We start from the raw sequence: 20,424 nt of genomic DNA, 5'->3' as shown, positions 1-20,424 counted from the left end.
ATTATTATTATTATTATTATTATTATTATTATTATTATTATTATTATTATTCACTCACTAAGAAATTTTCACACAGGCCATCACCAAAGATTTCTCTTTGAGAACAACGTCTGGTGTGCTTTGGAATCTGAGTGGCAGCAAGTCTCCTCAGATTTCCAGTACTCTCCAACTCTTTCTATAACCTTTATTAATGAGTTTGCGTTAGAGGAGCAGACGTTTACCATTGATTTCTCGTTGGCAGCGATCATTGGTCTTCACAAAAATTTGGGTGTCAAAAAGCCTTCACAATGTCCCAGTCCTCTTTGCACTCACCCAGCAAAGGTCTGAGTCTTGTTATCTCTCCTCGGACTTTCCATCCTCCTTGACCCTCCCCACTTATTTGGCGTGACCTCAGTTTTGGTGACACACACAGAGAAAAATATTAAAATAAAAAAATCAAAACAATAATAAAATAACAAATGAAAAATAAAGAATTATTATTATTATCTATATATTAATAGGATAGCGTGTGTGTTATTTATTTTGTGTGTCATGCTTACATCTGAGTGACTGTCGTTTAATTGTTATGGAATTCTATTTCTTGTAATAGATAATTTTACCAAGAATTCTTCATAAGTTTTAGTTTCGGTTTCGATTATAGCTGATGGCACTCAAGTCATTTATTTTTTTATAAATAATCTTACCAAGAATTATTCATAAGTGTTAGTTTCAGTTTTGATTATAGCTGGAGGAACTCACGTTATATATATATATATATATATATATATATATATATATATATATATATATATTCATAAGTTTTGGTTTCGGTTTCGATTTAAGCACCCAAGTCATATGGATATATATATATTCTTTTTAAATCGCAACTTGATAATATATAAAAATCGATAGAACATGAACTGTATAATAATAATATATACGGATACTGCAAAAATTAAAATAACATATTTAAGCGTACTTTACGACCGGGTTACGACGGGTCTCGGCTAGCTTAGCTAAATTCTTATACAATAATGTCAAGGCGTCTCCATTAACGCTGAACATCTACAGAATACCAACATCAATATATTACATATGAATGAGACCCCTGTGGAATATCAACAGGTCCTGCTAGTTCTTCTTCTTCTTCTTCTTCTTCTTCTTCTTATTATTATTATTATTATTATTATTATTATTATAGTTTTGATTCCGTTACACCCAAGCAAAACTTATAGCCCGTTGACTTAGAATGAGGTTTTTAGTTTTATTGGATAAATTAATCCTTATTAGTCAATATTAATCCATAACTGTGTCTCGAGCGGATACCATAATATTAAGTTCACCTCACCTTCTCACAACAAAAGTCCATACAAAACTTCAACCAGCCAGTAATTTCCGAGAAAATTTCTAGAGTAAATGTGGTAGTCTAGCGATTAATACCTATTTATCCCCATATAACCCTTACCTGTGGATCGAACGGCCACCATGATTCTTATGTCGCGGCACATTGTTGGAATACAATTTTTCAGCTCAATCGTCCAGTAGTTTCCGAGAAAAGTGGAACGGACAGGCAGACAAAAAAAAACAGACTAAGATAAATGTAGATAATTATTCTCTGAGAGTTTTTATTATCAGTGATCGCTCATTTGTAAAATCGGGTGGTGTTTTGTGGAATCTGAGTGACAATAGGTCTTCCCCAGATTTCTTATACTGTGCCTTTCATTCTTTCTTTCTTCTTTAAATATCATTCTACTTTTAATAAATATAATTTCTACTTTTTGTGCCTTTTTTTGCCTTTTTTTTCTTTTTGTGTGGCATTTCTTAAGCTTCGTTATCATAATAACCATTTTCATTTTATCACCTCGCATCTGCACACCTTTCTTTTTTACTCCTTGCCAGTGGGACCGTTTTTACGGTTCGAATCGATTCCACATTTGACGCCCTTTTTCTCCTAACTCTTATCTTTTCTTGGATTTCAAAATGTTTTTCTTTTATCACATTTTTTTTTATTTCCAATTATTTTAAAAAAGGAAAATTTCCAGAACTACATGTTTTAATCATTTCCAAACTTGTCACCATCTCCTTAACTAAGTTGATTTATTATTTATTAGCGGGGGTGGGGATGGGGGCTACCTGACTCTGCCGGGTCATAACGTACCCTTAAATACATTTTAATTTGTGCAGATTTCGTATTTATTATTACAGAACCAATGCTCTATTGAGAAGTCTCTTCCGTTTGCCTGTTTCCCACCTGACTACAAATTGGATGTCTTCAAGTCCAACATAAACAAATTCCTGATGAACCGCCCCCTTAAGTAAGACTCTTTATCAAATCTCCATTACTAACGATTGCTACGATATTTTCGCATTGATTACTGTACACACAATAACCCTTATCCCCGAGTGGCCTCCGGGCCTTGATAAGTGGTGACTTCCATGTAAAAAAAATTATTATATTGTACCTAATATATAGCACTAATGAGAAATTAAAAAATAAATTTACTTGGGTGTCATCAGCTACAAAAAAAAAAAAAAAAAAAAACATTCAGCGCCCCAGTCGTGTTCCTTACTGATGTGTATCTCGAGAGAAAGATAAGAAAGATTTAACACTAAATAACTTGAAGAAATGAATTAAATTTAGGCATGCGCAACAAGAAATAAAAATATGTCGGCAAGTTGAAATGAACATTTTTGCATTTCAAATTACCGATGTATATATATGTACGCGTTATTCATCCATCCAAACAAAGATTTTACTAGTTAAAAACCATCCTTGATGTATGATCACTATTTTCTGTCAATTTCAGTGTTATGTGACCAGTAATTTAAGAGTTGATCGGTTAAATATTTACACACAGACACACGGACACACAGAAATGCATATACATCTACCGTTTATTTATATGGATAAAGGCATAATCTTTTATTTAAGGTATGCTAGCTGAACGCCTAGCGTTGTTCACTACGCTTAAACATGATATTTTAATTTATGAAGATTGCATATGTATTATTATAGAATCAATACTCTATTGAATATTATATATTGCGAGTAATAATTAGCCCGGTTGACTAATTCGCATAAATTCAAACCATGCCTACTTACTCACGCAATGAGAACAAAGAAAATGAGAAAGTAACCGTAAAAAAATCTAAAGTAAACAAAGACTACTGTTCTCATTTTTGGGGTAATTTTCACACCGTTTCGGTCGATGTAACCTCCGACCTTCTTCGCGTGAATCTCGTCGAACTCGGAATTGTTTCTGGAGAACGCGGGTATCTGGACGGAATTTTGAACGGAATCATTTATTTACTTCACGGAGGGGTAGCATGTTCTCGTTCCGTCAGCCATGACTAAATAGCGGTCCTAAGTAATTCACAATTGTATTCTTAGGTTGAGAGAGAATTGTATTCTTAGGTTTAGGAAGGGAATGGCTCTTTTACAATTGAGTTTTTCCACGTACTTTAACCACTCAGCCATGTGTCCTTGCAGACATTTTTTGTACAAATGTTGGGAACCTTACACACACACACACACACACACACACAAAAACACGCACACACACACACACACACACACACACACATATATATATATTTAGAATTTAATGATGGTGACCATTTTAAAATTTATTCCGAAACTGTAAGGTATTTGCAACTTCTCGTCTAATTTTCGGATTTTTTAAATCATGTCCACACGCATTTTATTTCTTTTGGGGGATTGATTGGTGCTATTACTTCTGATGAATTAAGAGCAAAATAGATTCACTGATTGATATAATAATTAAATGAATGATTTTGTGCTACGAAACAGATACTGTAAAGAATTGTGAATGTCAACTGAATTAAAGGAATAAATTGTAAGATGGCCAACATCATGAAATGTAGAGTATAGACATTTGTCATTTATTCATTATATGCTCTGTAATTACATTGAACTTCTTAAATAAGGATTGGCATATATATAAAGGGGAATATAAGTGGATAAAGAACATTTCGAAATATATATATATATATATATATCTATATATATGCATATATATATGCATATATATAGAGAGAGAGCTATATGTATATTAATATAAATATATAAAGACATGTGTTTATATTTGTATATATATATGCATATATATGTATATATAGCTATGTGTATATTAATATAAATATATATAGCCATGTATTTATATTTGTATATATATATATATAAATATATATATATATATATATATACAAATATAAATACATGGCTATATATATTTATATTAATATACACATAGCTATATATACATATATATGCATATATATATATACAAATATAAATATATATAGCCATGTATTTATATTTGTATATATATATAAATAAATAAATAAATATATATATATATATATATATATATATATATATATATATATATATATATATATATATATATACATACAGTAGTCCGAAGAATCGAAATAATATGAATATCTAAACTAAATCACACATTTTAAAAAACGTAGACAGGTTGAGTACCTCAAGGTTTTCCAAGTACTTTAACCAGAGGTCCTTGATATGACCTTAACTATATCCAGTGGTGAGGCCCCAGTTTGCGGGCTTTGGGGAGTGTGGAGCCACCCTGTAATTGCCATTGCTCCCAGGTCCACTCTGACCCGCAGTGGTAGTACCTGTTAGGGTCGCAACTATGGGGTGAATAGAAACCGACTTGAAAACGACAAATATATTCTATTTAAAAATTGTTATTCAAAATCATTGGATTCGGCATTAAATAACCTAAAAAGGATTGATATGCCGTAAAACAAAAACAACCAATCAATCAACTTTAACCAGACAATTCTAGTACGAATTTTGGATATCTTTAATCTATTTTACTAAACACACACACACACAAACATACAAACACAAGTATATATATATATATAATGTTTTTAAAATACATTATATATATTTATTTATATTGCCTGTCTAGCCGCACTGATGAGCTGTGAAACAGCGAAACAGTACTGTATGCGGATGACTATATATATATATATATATATATATATATATATATATATATATATATATATATATATATATTGTAATTCAATGAATTTAAAAAAAACTCTCATTGAAATGAAATGAAGTGGTTGAGTTTCATATCAAATAATTTTTATTATTCTAAGCAAGACAAAGAATGCTTTAGAAAATTAATCTCCTTAACCTATAGGGTTTCGATGTCTACCATCTCACGTTTCCATAACAACTTATTGTTTAATAAAAACTATTCTGAAGTACACTTTTAAATTTCTTCTCCAGGACTTGCTTCCTCTATAACAACAAAATGAAGAAAAAAAAACTACGAACTGACTACACTGATGAAGCTATTGTTAGCGAAATATTGGACTTACAACACCAACAAAAGGACGTAAAAATGATTTTATCATTTTCCCAACGGCTACAGTGTTCAAAATATTCAAATATATATATATATATATATATATATATATATATTGTGTATATTTAGGCAGCATTTTCTCATTTAGACAAATATTTTTGAATAGCACGGAATTATTCTGTTTTACAATTTTCCTTTTATCTTCTCCAATCTCCGAATAGTCCTTTTTGTGATCTTCTCGTTGGATCCATAATATATGTAAAAAAAAAGAATATATATATATATATATATATATATATATATATATATATATATATATATATATATATATATATATATATGTGTTTAGACAAATATTATTGAATAGCACGGAATTACTTCGACAGAAGTACTTCTATCATCCTCAGGCATATTGTAGAAATAAATGTGGGGATTATTTTTTAATTTATGTATATATATTTTTTCCTAGTCACGTGGTAATTTGTTACAAGTTAAGTGGGCGGACTTTTTTTTCTTTTTTTTAACATATATTAAACACATTTATATATACAAAAACATATACACATTATCAAACATTTATACCAAACATTTCAAAATGTTCCGGCTGCACTCATAATTAATATTATTTATTTGAGGCTTCTTTGTTTTAATGTACAGTGCTTCGAGTATTCTTAGCCTATTTACATTTCTCTCACTCTGCAATACTCTTGTATTTTCTACCATAATTCTTCGAAATTCCGAATGTTGGCAGCCATGTCCCTTCAAATGTTGTTATATGGAGCTAGAGTCAGAGAGGTGGAGAGTCAATCTTCGCGACGGTGTGTTAGTTGTTGAACCAACGTAGTTACTTATATTGGAGATACACTCTCCTATTGGGCAGCTAAAATTGTAAAATAGAATAATTCCGTGCTATTCAATAATATTTGTCTATATATATATATATATATATATATATATATATATATATATATATATATATATAATTAAGTAGCGGGTGAGATTATTTACGACAGTGCTCTACCCGAAGAGAGTGCTTAATATATATATATATATATATATATATATATATATATATATATATATATATATCTTTATATATATATATATATATATATATATATATATATATATATATATATATATATGAATACAGTATTCCGAAGAATCGAAATACGAATAACATTTCAGAAAGGTAAACTGAGAAAGGTTTTTAAAAATCAGGTATATCTAGTGAGACAAAGCTGAGAAAATGTGAGAGAGAAGACAAATAGAGAGGAGGAGTACAAGAAAGGCGGAAAGAGAGAGATAAAGAGAGAGACAGAGAGAAAGAGAGAGATAGAGGAAGTCTAGCAGATAGTGATTAACGCAGGAAAGAAAGGTTGGTCCCTCATTTAGCTTACATTTATAACCTCTAAATCGCTGGAGACAGGGAGGTATTTCATTTCTACAAGGATAAGATCGTATATTGCCATTGAATACCTTTTCCAATAATCTATAATCGATAATATTCTCAGCAATATTTTATCAATTAAGATCGAAGTAACCATAGCAGTAATAAAACCCAAGGAAAAAAATAAACACAAAAATTGAATATTGCAATTTCGAATTGTCTGATATTCATACGTTAGTCATAATTACTCATAAAAGCAGCAGTAGCAGCAGTGCTAACGGACAGGCTTTGGGCGCACCTTTTATATTGCTATCGTTTGTTCGCTCGTCAACAGAGGGCGTTCTCATATAAAATACTTTATCCAACAAAATGGCGGTGCTATATATTCAAGTATAATTGTATCAGCGGATATATTTGGTGCATTCTATTGCGGAGTGTTATTAAAGGACTCTTAATGGGGACTTTTTAGTCAATGCGATAAAACGGGGAGAATATTCTGAAAAAATGTTATGCAGAGAATAATTTCGAAAAATGGCGTCAAAAAGCACTTTTCAGTTTTAAAATGAGTGTTAGTTCGAATGGAATAAAACTAATTTGAGAAAATTAAAAGAAAGGGCAAGAAATAGAAAGTAAAATGGGTTGTTAGGACAAACAGATAGATAGAGAGATAGAGAGAGAGAGAGAGAGAAAGGGGGGAGAAAAGAGAGAGATTAGGATCAAAGTGTTATTTATAACATATCTATTGATACTACTCCTTTTTTCTATTTCTTTTCCTCAAACTGGTGAATTCTAATCGTATCCGTCTGATCAATATGAATAATTGGGCGCTTTTGTGACGCCCTTAATCACGCTTGACATCATACCACATGTAGCCCTTGTGGTGAGATCCTATTTACAATCTCACCCCACGGGACAGAGTTACACACCAGGGTCGTTTTTTAACGTGGAGAAAAAGAAACAAAATAAAAATTGTCTCGGTCGTGAATGATTTCTCCTCTACTGTGAGAGAACAAGAAATTGATGTACAGAATGTGAAGAACAGATGCTACACTTTGATCTTGGTTGTGGCGAGAGATAAATGAGAGGTAAAAGTATTAGATCGGACGCGACAAATACAAAAAAAAAAAAAAAAAACAGTGAACGAAATAGACATAACTTTCAGAGAAAAGAGAGAAAGAGAAACTTAACGGTGCAAAGGGAAAGACTGACATAGTCTAGAAAGGTTGAAAGAGATTGTGAAAAGTGTCAATGACACGCAAAGATAATAAGAAAAGAGTGAAGACAAAGAGAGAAAGAGAAGGAGAAGGATAGAGGGTAACAGAGAAAGCACGAGGGTGAGCAACAAAGAGGGAGAAAGAAAGAGAGAGAATGCGCAAAGAAATGAGACACAGAGAGACAGCATGAGTGAGAGGGGCAGAGCAAGGCAGAAAATGTGAGGATGAGAGAAACAGAGTGGTAGAGAGAAATACAGAAAGAGAGAGAGAGAGAGAGAGAGAGAGAGAGAGAGAGAGAGAGAGAAAGAGAGACACACACGGAACGCATAATTGACATAGAGATAAATTGTAATTTTTCGGGGAGACATACACAAATAAATGCTGAAGAGAGACCGATATGAGCGACCAAATATTGGCCCCGTTTTGTTTCGGATTTGAAACCGACGGTGCCGATGTTGTTCTGATCTTCTGTAACAAAAAGTATGAATAAAGTAGGCGTTTTGCAAGTTAAAACAGTAAAAACTTATAGTCATTTGATTTGGGATAAGTACTTTATGCCAAATTGATAAAAAATAAACAATGAGACGTATGAGTAAGAATGATAACATTTTTTCATAATTTTCTACTTAAAAGACATGCTAATAGTGTTGCATAAGGGTTTCATTAAAAGAGTCTTAGTTAGAGTTCTTATTAGAGAGTTTTATTACAGTGAGGGACGTTGTAAGACTCAGAGAGAGAGAGAGAGAGAGAGAGAGAGAGAGAGAAGTTGTAAGAGTTCTAGAGAGGGATTGTTCATGTTAGGTGAGATTCTTATATAGGAAAATGTTCATTCCCTGATTGTGTAGAAGAAGAAACTCATTGAGTGAGGACATGATGTTCAAACAGTTCGGACATGATGATGTTGAGACGTGTATGTACAGACATATAACACAAATATATAATGCAATTGGACTTTACCTTTTTTAAGAATCATAAGACACAAGACGAGCTTTACAAAAAACACTTGATGGTTTATTCTTCACACGGCCGTGTTCCATCACCAAGAATTCAAAGTCTCACATTTTTCCTTCAAGTGACGTCTCGCTTTCAGACGTCTGACTCCCCCTCAGTTTCTTCACTGACTGTTTTCTAACTAAAGTTTTTCTCTATTCCTAGAACTTTCTATTTTCCGTGACGTCATACACATGTTAAAACATGTGCATTCTTTCACGTGTCCTGGACATACGTGTCCTGGACATACGTGTCCAAAACTTTTCTTATTTCTACAAAAGGAATTTTAACCTATATTCAATATATTAAAAACATTATCTTATAAGCTGCATTCTTTCAATTCAAAATTTCATAATAAACTTGACAGCTCATATTCTTTTCTTGAATATTTTATCTATATTCTAAACAAATGTTTGCTTTACATTTTTAAATTCTCACACGTAATCTATTTCTAAACTAGATTACGAGGTTCGAATTCCGCCTATGCTTTTTCATTTTCATTTTAAACTAAATTCTCCATTTTTATACTTACATGAAAAGGGGACAGCCCTTATCATGTAACAATAGTATTGAGTTTTCGTTCTTCCTTAGCTAGCCTCTTCCATGATATTTGGATGGCGACTACATTTTCCTGATCTAATTTTCATTTCGGCGTTTCATGTGCACGATAAAGCTTGGCATAACTTAGTTTTTTATGCTTTTTTTCTAAACAATAGTTATATATATATATATATATATATATATATATATATATATATATATATATATATATACAGGGTGTCTATAAGTCTTTATTTGTATTTGCAATAGAAATAATCTGTAAAATTGATTTGAAAGAAGTAAATCTATATTTTTTCAGCTTTTATTGAAATTTTATTTAACTTTCCACATGCCCTCCATCATTAGCAATACAAAGGGTAATACGATTTTGAAGTTCACGAAAAACATTTGCCAAATGATTTATAATAATGCCTGAAATCACATGAGTTATTCTAGCTTTCAAATCTTCCAATTAACTAGGTTTGGTTGCATACACAATTGTTTTCACATGTCCCCATAAAAAAATCTAATGAAGTCAAATCTGGCGAACGTGGAGGTCAATGAAATGGTCCACCCCTTCCGATCCATCTGTTAGGAAATTCCTGATTAAGAAACTGTCTAACACGCCGAGCAAAGTGACAAGGCGCTCCATCTTGTTGAAACACTGTATCATCTTTCAAGTTGAATTGTTCAAGTTGCGGAATAAAATAATTCTGCAACATATCTAAGTAGCTGTCACTGTTAATAACACGATCTTCCAAATAAATATGGCCCTATGATTCGATTTATTCCCAAATCACACCACACATTAACTTTAAGAGAGCCCCTTTCATGTTCAACAGTTTCCTTTGGATTTTCACTTCCCCAAATTCGGCAATTATGCCTGTTGACTTTGCCACTAATGTGAAATGTTGCTTCATCAGAAAACAGTAAATTACTCACAAATGCATCATTATTGCAAAATTTTTCATTGAACTGGTGACATAAAGTTAGCTGTGCATAATAATCCTCTTCTATTCAGCCAATTATGGGTCTAAACATTCGAAATTTTACAGACAACAAGCTTTTTAATCAGTTTTGGGGCGAAAATATGGCTGCCAAGAGGTCAAAATTGAAAGAGGTGACTTTTGCAAACTCTACTAAACTCCTCCAACTTTTGAAAATTGTAGATGTAGGTTACCAGGACATGAGTAAATCTTTTTAATACATATGCACAAAAAATTATAAAGAGTACATAGGATCCTAGCCAAGCCGGGCTTAACTGCTAGTAGATAATATTAAGCCCTTTCTTTTTTGAAGTTTTATTTTAAGTTATTTTCCTTTCAAAGTTTTCAATTTGGCTTTTATCTTTTTTTTTCTTATTCGATAATACTTTTTTTTGGTTGTTCGTTTATTATTGTTTTGCCTTTAATTTTTTTTTTTTTTTTTTTTTTACAAAGGCATCACCACATTATCAAGGCCCAGAGGCCACTCAAGGATAAGGGTTAAAGAGTGTACAGTAGAAATTGTTCAATATAGTAATCATTAGTAATGAAAATTTGGTAAATTTAATAACTTATATGGAACGGCTCATCAAGAACTTATTTACTTTAGACTTGAACACAACCATATTGTAGTCAGCCGGAAAGCAGGAAAACGGAAGACAATTCCACAGGCGTGCAGTTCTAAGAAAGAAGCTTTGTTCATGGAATCTACGTTTAGGTTTAGGCACAGATAAAGAGTGGGGGAAATTATTGATAGTGTTTACAGCTAGACGAGTGTTTCTTGTGAAAGTTTGGCGAGGGGGGACCATAGATTGAAGCTCAGTTGAACACTTTACATGAAAATAACGATACATCAGAGACAAACTCGCAACATCTCTTCTGTGAGATAGAGGTTGCAAGGAGGAGAAAAGGACATCTCCTACGAGGCTACGAAGTCTATTTTGAACTCTATCAAGGCAGGACAAGTCCTTTCTAGCAGCTCCTGCCCAGATGTGGCAACAGTATTCCATCCTTGGACGTACCTGGCTCTTATATAGGTAGAGAATAGCATCAGCAGTGAGATATCTACTGGATCGATAGAAAGATCCCACCATTTTTCCAGCGGCCTTGGCAACAGATTTGATATACGTGTTCCATTTAAGATCAGGAGTAATGGTCAAGCCCAGAAGTTTGTCAAAACTTGAGGCCTCCTCAAGACGAGAGCCATTCATTTCAATTGATGACAAATGTGAATTAGAATGTTGATGATGTAAAGAGAGAAGCTTGGTTTTAGATGCATTAAAAGTAACCAGCCACTCCTTTCCCCATTGTACTACGTGCTCAAGATCAGAGGAGAGAGAATTGGAGAGAACTTGGTCGTTTACTGTCTTAGATGTGGTACCATAAATGGTAGTGTCGTCAGCATAAATGTCTACAAATGATGTAAGGATATGATTTGGAAGATCATTAATGTAGATCAGGAAAAGAGTTGGGCCCAGGATGGATCCCTGAGGGACACCGGCATTAATACTGTGAGCTTCTGATTTTTGCCCCTCAACTACTACTCTTATGAACCTATCAGAAAGAAATGATTTAATAATTGAGAAGACTTTTCCAGCTATACCATAGCTAGCGATCTTATGAAGTAAACCTTTATGCCATACCCTATCAAAGGCTTTAGATATGTCAAGAGCAATTGCCCTAGAAAGATTGCCACCGTCGAGAGATTTGCTAATCCTATGCGATATAACTGTAAGGACATCTGCTGTAGATCTAGCAGAACGGAAACCATATTGAGTGTCACTAAGAAGGTTATTTTTGTTGAGATGTTTGATTACTTCTGTATTTAACACAGATTCTAGCAACTTACTCATGACGCACAGGAGACTTATTGGCCTGTACTGAGAGGGGGATGAGCGATCACCTGAATTCTTAAATACAGGGCATACTGATGAGATTTTCCAGGGAGATGGGAAACTATTCTCCTTAAGACAACGTTTAAACAGTTTTGTAAGTATGGGCGCTAATTCAAGTTGAAGTTTTTTGAGTACTATAATTGGAATACCATCAGGGCCAGTTGCTTTACTCGAATCAAGGTTTTTGATTAGCTTCGCAACATCACGTACAGATATACGTATATCACATAGCGTATTTTCTGATACAGGAGGAAATATTGGAGGTTGGCGGTCTTGGTCGCAAAGGGTAGAATTAGCTGCAAAGTTCTTGACAAAGAGTTTGGCTTTGTCTGATGCTGACGAGATTACCTCAGGTCCATTGATAATAGTTGGGATGGAGCACACGCTTCTATTCAGGATTCTGTTTGCTATTTGCCAAAACTGGTGGGAACCAAGCCTCTGCTCAGCTACTTTGGACTTAACAGATTGAGCATAAAACACTCTTGCGTTCCTTATTACTTTCTTACAATGGTTGCTGGCAGTCCTGAAAACGGCTTTAGTTTCCATACATCTATTACGTTTGAAGCAGTGGAAAAAGTGATTTCTGTGCGCAATGGCAGCAGCACATTCTGGAGAGAACCATGGCTGGCTGTTAGGTTTTTGCTGAAACTTTTTAGAGGGTATGAAATGGTCAATACCTACAATTAACCATTCAGTTAGGTCTAATACTATAGAGGACACATCCTTTACTTCTTTTTTGTTTTCTTTTTATTCTCTAAGTTCCCTTTTGATTCTACTATTCTGTTATTCTGTTTTTTTCCACTTATTTGTTTCTTCTAATTTTTTTTCTTCTACTTTTTTTGTATTTTTCAACTGAGTTCTTGTCTTTTTCGTTTTATCCTTTTTTGTTTCTTATTTTCCGTTTTTTTTTTGTTATTTTTTATTTCTTCCTTTTCGTTTCAAATTCTATTTTTTATTTTATTTATTTTTAATTCTCACGTTTATTATTTGTTTCCTTTTTAAGTTATTTCCTGTTCAGCACGGTTTCTTTGTCGTTTTTTTCTCTTTTTCGTTTCTTTTCCGTTTTTGTTTTTGCCATTTTTGTTTCGGCCATTTTCATTTCTGCCATTTTTGTTTCTTCCAATTTTGTTTCATCCTCTTCTGTTTCTTCTATTTCTTCTTCCAATTTTTGTTTCGCCCGCTTTCTCTTCTTCAATTTTCCTTTCTCTAATGTTTGTTTATTCCATTTTTGTTTCCTCCATTTGTTTTTCTTACATTTTCGTTTCCATTTTGTTTTCTTCGATTTTCGTTTCTGTCATTTTCGTTTCTTCCGTTTTCAATTTTCCATTTAAATTTTTTTCCAATTTCGTGTCTTCTATTTTGTTTTCTTCCAATTTTGTTTCTTCCAATTATGTTTCTTCTATTTTCGCGTCGCCCATTTTCTTTTACTAAATTTTCCATTCTTCCATTTTCGTTTCTTCCATTTTAGTATTTTCGTTTGCTCGTTTTCTTTTATTCACTTATTATGTTTTGTTTTGTCTTTATCTGATTTATTCCTTTTTTGTTATATTGATCTAATATTTTTTGATAGCAGTAACGAACATGCACAATTTCAACCTCATCATATATCATCCAGTATGACTATATAATTATTGCATCTACATAGCAAGGATACGGAGCTATTACATCTGACATTATGATAGGAGACAAGATGGAGAAAGAACCAACCTCAGTAGAATTTAGTATCCCTAATGATGCTGGGGTTAACAGAGATGAATGGGAAAATATAGTGTATGACTTATAAAGAAAATAGATTCTTTAGAAAATCAATCATTTCAGTAATTAAAAGAGTAACTGGACTCATGAAAAAGATTTTCAATAACTACCAGCCAGATATACCTTTTGAACCAAGTGCAAGAAAGATACAAACAATTATACTTAAATAGACGACTAGAATATTAAAAAGATTTCTCGATTAAATTTTCGGGTCTGGAATCCGGTAGAACAAAAAGAAAATTGTAAAGGAAAAAAAACAAAAAACTTCAGGCCAAGAATTACCCTTGTAAAGTCGACCTGAAGACGTAATCTCCTCAGTAACGGGTGATTACAGAAACATGTATGCACATATGTAGCCATCAATGTTTGTATAAATAAATTTTATATACCTGCTCTGTTTACTCATTGAGCACTTTTTAGTAGACATATTTTTCATTGGATGAGTTATAAACATTACGAGGTGCATTCAATAAGTTTCCAGACTTTTTACTATGTGCCTTTCATTGATAGCACACATATGGATCTCTAGTCTCTGTCGAAGTAATCTCCTCCGGCTGCAATGTACTTGCTGTACCGTTCCAACAACTTCTACAAGGCCTCATGGAAGTCCCCTTGTGTGAGCGTGTCGATGACCCTCGTCACAACCTATGTATTCTCATCAATTGCCTCATAACAACAGCCTCTAACGTCTTCGTTTAGCTTAAGGAATAAGACCAGTCACAGGAAACAACATCTGGACAAATATCGGAGGTGAGCAACTGTCTTGATGCCCATCTTATTCAAACAATCTTTGACAAGGATGGAACACCTTTGAGAAAAAAATTACGCAAATCTACCGCATCTTCTTCTTCGGTAGAGAGCAAGAGTTGTACAGCGGCGCATCTCCGATCTCACTCGTTGAACATTGTGTCACATTCAGAATAAGGGTGTATACAGTTCACACACTGACAGTAAACTGTGCACTTATTGTCCCTATAGATATAGGACGGTCCTTATATGTGAAATTCTTTATTTGGCCAATCAACTCTGGTGTTCTGACTTTCTTAGTCCTCCCATATCTCTCATCGTCTCTCGCAGACTCCCTGCATTCCTTGAATCTCATATGTAACTCAAAAACTGTTGCTCGATTTATGCAAGATGGTCCAAAAGCAGTCCGAAGCATTCCATACATTTTTTGGGGAGTTTTTCTAAATTTAAAACAATATTTTATTGTGTATCATTCTTAGAAAGTGTCCTCACGTAAAGATTGAATTTTTTAAAATTCACCAGCTGTAAAAATCAGGCTTTAGTAAAGTGTATTCCAATTCCTGTTGTCGCTGTTAATTCGAACCTGAAACCATAAAATTGGTCAGTTATTTCATAAGATGCATAGCAATAACATACTGAATTTTCAAATGTCTATGCCAATTTTGAATGCGTGTACAGAAAAGTCTTAAATTTTTGAAGGCACCTCGTATTTCCATGCCTCCCATCGGGGGAAATATATACGTTGTCAGAGCTTTCTCACTTTCTTGTTAGAAAACGGGGTTGAACGATAAAGTTGTCGCCCTAAAGAAACAACACGACAGTTTTGTTTTTTAAACTTTTATTGAGAAAATTAATTCAAGTTAGTTCATTATGTAGTAGAGCTGACATCTATTTAATGTAGCTGTTTTCAGTTTCAATCACCGCCTTGATACGGGTCCGCAACTGGGATCATACCTTTTCCACAACCGCCGGCGGGAGCTCGGCAAATACTCGGCAGATGGTGGTAATCATACTGGCTTTGTTGTGAGAGATCATGTTAGTGATTTTCTCGACGTATGACCAAATCAAGTGGTCCAGCGGATTCAGATCGGGGAGGAGAGAGCCAGTAGGAGAAGAATACAAAGACGTAGCATTCCTTTTGAAGTCAAGCTGGGCTTCTTTGAACTTGTGGGCCGGCGCCGAGCACTGCTACCACGCCCAAGGTCTGCCAGTGGCAACCTGATTGCACCAAGGGATTACCACACTCTTCAGCACATCCAGATACACTTTGGTGTTGACTTTCAAGCCGACTTTGAAGATGGGAGGTGGCATGATGTGACCCTTTCTTGAAGCAAAGACCATAACCGTGTCTGGAAACTTTGTTCTTATTACCCTGGGTACATCATTGTTATTCGTAGCAATCCAGAGATGCATTTTGAGGGTGCTGGCAATGATCCTATTGTCACAACTTCGATCGGTAGAGAGCAAGAGTTGTACAGCGGCGCATCTCCGATCTCACTCGTTGAACATTGTGTCACTTTCAGACATGATAAAGAGCTCGTATTTGTACACAACTGCTCAATTATATATATATATATATATATATATATATATATATATACACACATATATATATATATATATATATATATATATATATATATATATACATATTGTGTTTTAAGATATGTATGGCTAGGTTTCCTTCCACTTATCTATTTGCCTTCTGGTACCTAAGGTACTCAAGCTTTTATGCATTTTTATTCTCATAGCATTTATATATGTCGCAAAACAGATCTTGTAATCCTAAACTTACTTATTAATAGTTTTCCTTTTTCTATTCTATTATTTAATTCATCAAAAAAATTTGTTCATATATTAGTAAAAAATAATAACCGTATTATTTTACATTTTTTTTTAAATGGAGAAGTGGTATTATCCACCGGAGAGCCATGTATTAAACAGCTGTCCTGTTTTTAAATCTCCGAAACAGCTACATGGTAAACAGCTGATTATTCCCGTTTTCTATTTACAAAATTTTAGTTAAGGTTTTCTCTTTTCATCCTTATGTAGTTAAATTCTGTTTTAAAATTGAAGACTTTTGCAAAATCGGCTTATGTAAATGCTAAGTCTATTTCTAGTTAACAATTTTAGTTAAGGCCTTTTTTTTTTCTTCCTCATATAAATGAATTCTCTTTGGTTATTATAAGCATTTTGAAATTCGGTTTATGTAGGTGCTAAGTCTGCGATAGGTTAAAGTTAATATATTTTTTTCCATCCGGGAATTTAAACTGCATTCTTTATTTTTTTTTTTACATTTTTCATTCGAAGCTTCTTTAGACTATATATATAATAGATGGCCTGCAACAAAAGAAGAAAACCCGTTTTCATCAAACGGAAATGGAATAATACCGTTTTTTCTATGGCAACAATTTTATCGTTCCACCCTGTACATGTAGGGGCAAGCGACAGAGAGAGAAATGCAGGGAGAGAGAGAGAGAGAGAGAGAGAGAGAGAGTTAATGATTTGGAGAAAAAATAAAGCAATTGAAATAAACTGGATGATTGAATAGATTGATTTTTTAGCTGATTCTTCGATTATCAATGCAGTCTGATTCTGTCAAATAAATCGATGAAATGATCGATTCTTGATGGCAGTCTACAGATGATCGAAGTAACATAGTGTTTTATGAGGGAAATGATTTACGATTTGATATAATAGTTAATTACTTGTCCCCTAACAAATCGCTTAAGCAGAAAGTGCACAGCTGGCGAATTTAATAAACTATCAGGACCAGTGGAAATGAGAAATATATTTAATCAGCAAACATGATTCGATAAACCTGATATTTGTCTGGATAGCGTAAAAAATAATTTAGGCGACAGAAAAAATAATACGTAGCAAATATGAGTTTATTAAAATTTCTATGAAACTAGTGTCTATTGTATATTAAATATAGAGCTGACTCAAATGAGATACACTAATAAGTTCTAATAAATACTCAGAAAGTAATATTGTGTTACATAGTTCAATATAAAGAATACATCTTACGTTGTAAGAGACACTCTTTAATTTACTCCTTCTGTTCCGCATCAATTAGCATTTTTCTTTTTTGCTCTGTTTGTTTAGAATATCTATTTTTGCCCCGCTCCTTTCAAATATTCTATTTTTACGTAACTTTTCGCCGACTTGTTTCTTAGGTGAAGAACCGCTGCACGTCCAAATCACTACGAGTTCTTTTCTTACTCTATTTCAACAATGAGCATATATTATTATACTATTCGAGAACCAGGCTACATCAAAGCGAGACGGCTCTCATATTTTTAGCTTGGAATGCCAGATTGGCATTTTTAAAGCAACATTTCGCAAATTTAGCTTTTTTTAAATGCAGTTTTGGCCTTCAAAAATTGTATTTAACCTTTTTCAAAGCGTAATGTACGAACTACCCAATGAAGGAAAAAGCAGAGTATTATATCGATTTGAGATGATCTGACGCTGAATAAGCCCTATTTCAATTAGTTAATTATAATATGTTTACTACTACTTCCATACGGCATAATCGCGTTGACAAACCTGTTCTCGTCAGATCACCGAAGTTAAGCAACGTTGAGCCTGGTTAGTACCAGATGGGTGACCATTTGGGAATTCCAAGCGCTGTATGTGCTCTCCGCTTATCTCGGCATTTGTTTCCAGTTGTCCTGTACACGCACTTCATTGGCCACTGGTATTTAACAATGTCGACTCGGGAGAGGTGTGGACTGAAGGAGCCTGTTGTTGTTGCTGCTGCTACTTCCAATTCAACTAAACGAATGTCATGAATAAATATTTGAAAATATAGAGAACTTGAAGAATCAGCCCTTTATCCGAAATCATCGCATACGGCATTAGATAACTCGAAAAGGGTTGATATGCCGTAAAATCACCGAATCAAACCAAACTACGATATGTTTATTTACGTCCCCTGCAAGAGGTTAGACATGATGTAAGGTGGGGTTTGAACAGCCAGCGCAGTATTTTGAATACACTCTTAACCTAAAAAAAAAAAAAAAATACACGAGAAGCTTTGTTGACATGTCCTGTTTAGCCTCAGAGCTAATGTTGAGCCCGGAAAAGTCGTATCTCATCTTGACACTAACAGAGCCACTGTCAAACGGATTGTCAAGGACGTATCCCCCCCCACTGTATGACATCTCTCAAACTATTCCAATTTTATGCTTTTTTGAACGTATCACGCTATCTCAGACAGGTGCTATGTGATAAATATGCTAATATATGAAACAATAAATTACGGATGATTATAACTTACTGATAGTTCTCCGATAATGAATGAAAGGCCGTAGATGATGGAAGCAGAAAGAACATTTTTATTCAAAGAGCCAGAATGTAGGACTTATTTTTGTTTTGTGTCTATTTCCGCGTGTGTATATGAATACGCTAGGGAATTACTCCTGCAGAGACAGGTAAAATGAATTGATTGTGGTTTAACAAATTCGAACGTACATGCATTTTTACAAAGAGATCTAACCCCATTTTAACCACTTTGCATAACAGTAAATTAAACTAAATATAAACCACATTACTCGCACTTTTACTCGAAATAAGCACTGATCACCAGTTACTATAACAATCATAACCGGCAGTGACTCCAAGTGCCCGCCACTGGATGACAATACCTGACCAAAATGACAGTGCACGATAATTGAAGACAGGTGACTTCTTCCTAGAGCAGGTCAATGCGGTCCGACACTTGTCATAATATATAGTAACCGACAATGACCGATAGTTTCAGACACCGCCGGCCAATAAACACAAATAACTGCCTCAAAACACCAATGCTCGTCATTTAAGAGATACAATTTAATTACGGAGCAGTCTAATGGAGGCCGCTACATATCATGGCCGACAGTGAACGCCAAGAACTGACACTGGCAGTTATAAACGCAGCCAATTTCCGGCTAGTAAATGGTAGTAAACGCCAGTAGCCGCAAGTAACCGCCCCAAACCAGTACTATTCACCAGTAACCCTCAGCATTGACAATGAGAAACAGTGGCTTCTGCTAGCTACCACCCCCAGATAATACTCTATAGTGAAAGCCAGGTGGTTTAATTTTATTTGGTTACGCCAGACAACACTCGCAATTTTCCAGAGTTGATAGTATCCTCACTAACCGTAGTTTTATTTGTTTTACTTTACTAGATCTGTTCCGACTTTGTGTCATACTTTTACTGCACACGGATCCGACTAGCATACAAATACAGAAATCTGCACATATATCGAAATTTATATACAGAAAAACAAAAGATGTAAAATATTTCCAAAACACACACACACACACACACACACTTTCTTTTACCTCCTACTCCCCTTGCCCCACCCTTTTTTAATCAAGTAAGATCTGTGACTTACTTGTGGTTTCATTAAATACCTTTACATGCAAAACCCGATCCCGCATTTTGCTAATTCCTGCCCTCTGATGAGAAGGAGAGTAGTTCTTCGAAACTCCGTGGATTAAGGACTATCCACTTATCTTGTGCTTCCTTTTTTAAAATTAAATATGTTTTTAACTCTTTTTCAAG

General features: G+C 34.0%; 1 pseudogene; it reads left to right on the top strand.

The window, feature by feature from the left end:
- Window positions 1-18,393: 18,393 nt before the first annotated feature.
- On the top strand, window positions 18,394-18,510 carry LOC145254932 (5S ribosomal RNA; annotated as a pseudogene).
- The last annotated feature ends 1,914 nt before the right edge of the window (window positions 18,511-20,424 follow it).

Source organism: Euprymna scolopes, chromosome 30, assembly GCF_053919585.1.
Source record: "Euprymna scolopes isolate OS-2025 chromosome 30, ASM5391958v1, whole genome shotgun sequence".
Taxonomy (NCBI): Eukaryota; Metazoa; Mollusca; class Cephalopoda; order Sepiida; family Sepiolidae; genus Euprymna; species Euprymna scolopes.
The sequence above is the reverse complement of the archived record's forward strand: the minus strand, read 5'-3'. Positions and strand labels throughout refer to the sequence as shown.